A 6,000-nucleotide genomic window follows, 5' to 3' on the forward strand; every position below is an offset into this window, starting at 1 on the left:
CCTTCTGCAGTGTCGCTTGATCTTTAGACTTCCTGTGAAGCACAATGAATCTTACATTAGCCTGATTGGAGTCAGGTGGCGTACCATCTGTCACCAGGCCTGAAAAAAAGTCCTGGAGATTACGAAAATGCAACAGCTCCAACAATTTTCCAATACATTCATATTCATATCCCTACTGTGCTTGATAATTTTTTGAGCACTTAAAACATTTTCACACTCCGCCATTAAACGAGACAAATTACATTTTTTAGTTTATTAAAAAATACATTAATTATACTCCTGCTCTGATGTTTAACATTTCAACAAGTATGATAATTTTACAAGGTAATATGCATTATTAGCAATCATTCTGCAATGTGGGTTAAGAACACATCCCATTGACTCATGCTAATGTAGCTTCAAAGACAACATGAACAGGTAATAACATTAAGCATCTTACTGTGGAAACATTACAACTGTAACAATAATTACAGGTGATAAAACAATAATGAACTGGTCTGAAAAATGACAACAAAAATGGTTGTCCTTTTGCATTTGGAATATTTATTACTTCAAGAATATTTATTACTTTAAGAATTTCTAAATTTGCTTTCTTTAATGTGCCCATCATTTGAACATCTGTTCTTAGATGCATATCCCCATTCTCTCATGCAATTGTGCAATTATGTAACTAAGCCTAATGTTATCCCTGTCAGGATTTTAAGCATAATTTCTCAGAATGACAAGCTCAATGACTGACCACTTTTACCCATTATAATCATGTAATAACTCAATTTTAAATCATTATAAATCATTCTGTAAGGATTGTTCTGGTAGTTATGAGCCAGCTGTGAAGATGCATTTTATAATGAATCTCCCTTCATTGCACTTAAGAATTTGGGTGTCTAATGCAAAAGATAAGTTGTGTATGGGCAAATAAAAACAAATAAGTAGTCAATGGGAGAGTGGGGATAATTGGGGAACAAAGGAGATCATCTTGAATGCTGGAAGTGAGGGGGTGCTTTGCTTCCATCTTCACCAGTAAATAAGAACCTGACACTATAACAGTGAAGGAAGTAGCACAGACACAAAATACTACAGATGAAGTACAGGAACAGAATAAATGGTGAGTGCCTAGAACGTGCTACTAGGGGTGGTGGTTGAAACAGATACGTTAGTGGGATTTAAAAGATTTTTGGATAGGCATATGGATATGGAGGGATATGCGTTATGTGCAGATAGATAAGTAATGATCTTGGCATCATTTTAAGCACAGGCATTGTGGGCTGAAGGGCCTTTTCTTATGCTGTACTGGTCTATGTTCCATGAACAACAATCAATCTGCTGGGAGATGGCAATGGGTTATAGCATCATAGAGTCATAGAGCGTGGACACAGGCCTTCCGGCCCAACTTGCCCCATCTACACTAGTCCCACACACCTGTGTTTAATCTCTCTAATCCCTCTAAATCCCTCTAAATTTATCCTATCCATGTACTTGTTCAAATATTTTTTGAACATTGTGATAGAACTTGCCTCAACTACCTCCCTTGGCAGCTTATTCCATGCACCTACCACCCTTTGTATAAATAAGTTCCCCCTCAGGTTCCTATTAAATCTTCCCCCCTCACCTTAAACCTATATTCTCTGGTTCTTGATTCCCCTATCTGGGTAAAAGACTCTGTGCATTGACTCGATCTATTCCAAGCAACATCGGTGAATGGAAAGGAAGAAGGAGCAAGTGCAGCAATATTGGATAGGATAAAAAATAAAGCAGAAAAGTGGATGGAGGGAAGTGATTAAAAAGCAATATTCAAACTTGAAAAGTCACTTCAGCCTCCAAGTTGTAACCCATGATGTTCAAGCTCAGTTCTTTTTGATCCTGACTGTTGGAGGAAAATTTTGCTTCTGGTTATTGAGTTTGAAGTTATGGGAATGGACTGTCTGGAGATGAATACAATCTTCAGCTTCTTCTTGCGTTAGGTTTGGTGCCCAAAGGCAATCATTTCACCCGTTATCTTTAAATACGTCCCAGCACAAATCGATTGTCTGCGCTAGAATTCCAGCCTTATTCCCGCCCGCAATTTATGTCTGCCTTTCCTCTTTTACATGATATCCATCCAATTCACTCTGAGTGTCTTTTTACTTTGGTGCTGCCAAGCTGTTGAACAGGTCCCCTTTGCCGCGTTATTTATATTCAATATTGCATCAGCCTCCTTCCTTAATGTGACATTAACAGTGTCTTATTTTCTGGTGAAAGAAGGAAAGTATTAATTGACTTTCTCATTTGTACCCTTTACTTTCAACAGGATATCCTCTGTTACCAAATGTACCCCAACATTCCATTGACTAGCCTTTTATTTATATGTTCATACAAATACTTTCCTTTCATATTAGCTACCCAAATTGTTTAATTTTGCTAAATCCAGATAATGTTAAATATACATGTTGAATAAACTTGATCTCATTCAAACTTATAACATTCTCACAGGGCTCAACAGGCTGGCTGCAGGGAGGATGGCTCCCTCGCCTGAGGTATCAGTATTGGTATTGGTTTATTATTTTCACATATACTGGAATTCAGCATCCTAGAATGAGGTGTCTACAAACGATCTCAGGAAAAGGCCATTTAGATGGGAAGTCTCATCGAGGTTGGTGAATCTGAGGATATCTCCGCTGCATATAGCTGTGGAGGCTCTGTAAAACTCTTCAAAGCATTAATTGATAGAATATTTGGTTGGTGTGATTATGTGATTGGCAGATGGGAGGGGATGATTAGTCCTCCCTGGTTTAGCCTCCAAGAAGATGACTAGCTACAGAGAAAATTAATGGAGGAAAGGTCTTCTCCCATGCCCATGTAAATATGGAAATAGCCCAGCCACTACATATATATATATATGTTCCAGGACAAAAGTAGGACGGGAATGCAATTAAGATAATAAAGGTGTTAAATCATTTTGGCAGATATTTCAAATTGCGTAAGGAGGAGACCCACCTACAATGATGAGTGGCACACTTCAGGTGGTGAAAGGTCTGTCTTACCGACTGTTTTGGATCATTACTTGAACCCTGATGGATGATGCGAACAGGGCATCACAAAATAGCCAATGTAAATTATACATGATGTATGGAAGCAATGGACTTAATGCACTGAATGGGCCACCCATTCATGTTTGTTTATTCTTGGAAGTTAAAAGATCTGAAGGGAAAATCTTGCTGCTCTGCCTTCACATTCCACCGTTAACTCCCAGAAAGGATCAACAGAACAACAGAAAGTATAAGATTGAAGGTAGAAACAAGAAACTACAGATACTGGTTTACAAAAGAAGACCTAAAGTTCTGGAATAACTCATTGGGCCAGGCAGCTTCTCTGGAGAACATGGATAGGTGACTTTACGAGTATGAACCCAACTTCAGCAGTGCAACATTGTAGTGGAAAATTTAAATCGGGCGAAGAATATTGAAGTACAAGATGGAATCACGGAGTGAGCTAGAGTTAAGGGAAAGAGTACATGGCAACACCTCCGGGGAAGGAATGTGTTAGGTGAGATTGGTTTAGGAGACTGATGGCATTCCGGCATTCCAGTGGCAGCGGCATGACTCGGGGCTGAGACGGCGCTCCGGTGAGGGCGGCCCGGCTCGGGGCTGGAACGGCGCTTCGGTGAGGGCGGCCCGGCTCGGGGCTGGAACGGCGCTTCATAGAAAGTAAACATAGAAACATAGAAAGTAGGTGCGAGAGTAGACCACCAGGTCCGTCGAGCCCGCACCGCCATTCGCTCATGGCTGAACACTAAACAGACACACTTACCCACAAACAGTAGACACAAGACACAGAACACAAGACACTACCCTCCCCTTTATACCGCTATCACCCCTCTCCACCCCAAGAACCGCGTGATCTCCTGGGGGAGGCAAAAAACCGGATAAAAACCCAGGTCCAATTCGGGAAAAAAATCCGGGAAATTCCTCTCCGACCCCAATCCAGGCGATCGACACTTGTCCAGGAGATCACTCAGGTCTTACTATACTAACCATACCTAGGTCCATATCCCTGCCCTCTCCCCGTAGCCCCTTATCCCCTTGGCAGCTAAAAAAACATCTATTTTAGAGTTAAATATATTTAACGTTCCTGCTTCCACTGCTCCCTGGGGCAGTGAATTCCATAAATTAACCACCCTCTGCGTGAAGAAGTCCTTCCTCATCTCAGTTTTAAAAGAGCCCCCCCTTATTCTGCGACTATGTCCCCTAGTTCTAGTCTCCCCGATCATTGGGAACATCCTCGGTGCATCCACCCGATCAAGGCCCCTCACGATCTTATATGTTTCAATGAGATCGCCTCTCATTCTTCTAAACTCCAAAGAGTAGAGTTCCAGCCTACTTAACCTTTCCTCATATGTCAATCCCCTCATTGCAGGAATTAATCTTGTAAACCTTCGCTGCACTGCCTCCAGGGCTAGTACATCCTTTCTTAAGTATGGACCCCAGAACTGTACACAGTATTCTAAATGTGGTCTCACTAATACTGTGTACAGCTGCAGCAAGACCTCCGTGTTTTTATACTCAATCCCCCTAGCAACAAAGGCCAAAACTCCATTGGCCTTCCTGATTGCTTGCTGCACCTGCATACTGACTTTTAGTGATTCATGTACTAATACCCCTAGATCCCTTTGCGTTGCATTACAACGCAGCTCCTCCTCATTTAGAAAATAACTTACCCTATAATTATTTTTCCCAAAGTGAATGACTTCACATTTATTAGTATTAAATTTCATCTGCCAAGTTGTTGCCCACTCACCTAGCTTATCTATATCCTTTTGCAGACTCTTCCTATCCTCCTCATCCCCTACTTTTCCTCCCATTTTTGTATCGTCCGCAAATTTTGATATATTACACTTGGTTCCCTCCTCCAAATCATTTATATAAATTGTGAACAACTGGGGTCCCAGCACCGACCCTTGCGGAACCCCGCTAGTTACCGGTTGCCATCCCGAGTATGAACCATTTATCCCCACTCTCTGCTTCCTATTTGTTAGCCAATCCTCTACCCATGCTAATATATTACCCCCAATCCCATAATTTTTTATTTTTAGCAATAGTCTCTTATGTGGCACCTTGTCAAAAGCCTTTTGGAAGTCCAAGTATACCACATCCACCGGTTCCCCTTTATCCACCCGGGTTGTTACTTCCTCAAAGAATTCGAGCAGATTCGTTAAACAGGATTTCCCCTTCACAAAACCATGCTGGTTCTGTCCGATGAAGTCATGTTTATCCAAGTGCCCCGTTAGTGTTTCTTTAATAATTGTCTCTAACATTTTACCCACCACCGATGTTAGACTAACCGGTCTATAGTTACCCGCCTTCTGTTTACTTCCTTTTTTAAATATAGGTGTTACATTGGCCATTTTCCAATCCACTGGGACCGTTCCTGCCTCCAGGGAGTTTTGGAAAATTATCACCAATGCATCCACAATCCCCACCGCTATCTCCCTCAAGACCCTTGGATGTAATCCATCAGGCCCAGGGGATTTATCCTCCTTCAGTCTCATTAATTTCCCTAATACCACCTCCTTGGTGATCTTAATAGTATTTAGCTCCTCCATTCCTACCGCCCCCTGTTTATCCAGCGTTGGAATATTTTTTGTGTCTTCTATGGTGAAGACTGATACAAAATACTCGTTTAATGCCTTTGCCATTTCCATGTTCCCCACCAACAACTCTCCAGTCTCACCCCCCAATGGACCAACGTTCACCTTAGCCACCCTTTTTCTTTTTATATAGCTATAAAAACTCTTACTATTAGTTTTTATGTTGTTCGCTAAATTCCTTTCATAGTCTATTTTCCCCGTCTTAATTAATCTCTTAGTTATTTTTTGCTGACCTTTAAATGCTTCCCAATCCTCTACCCTCCCACTATCTCTGGCTACCTTATATGCCCTTGCCTTCAGCCGAATACTATCCTTTATAGTTTTACTGAGCCATGGCTGACTGTTCTTACCCTTACCCCTTTTTTTCTTCATAGGAA

Source organism: Amblyraja radiata, chromosome 2, assembly GCF_010909765.2.
Source record: "Amblyraja radiata isolate CabotCenter1 chromosome 2, sAmbRad1.1.pri, whole genome shotgun sequence".
NCBI classification, from domain to species: Eukaryota; Metazoa; Chordata; class Chondrichthyes; order Rajiformes; family Rajidae; genus Amblyraja; species Amblyraja radiata.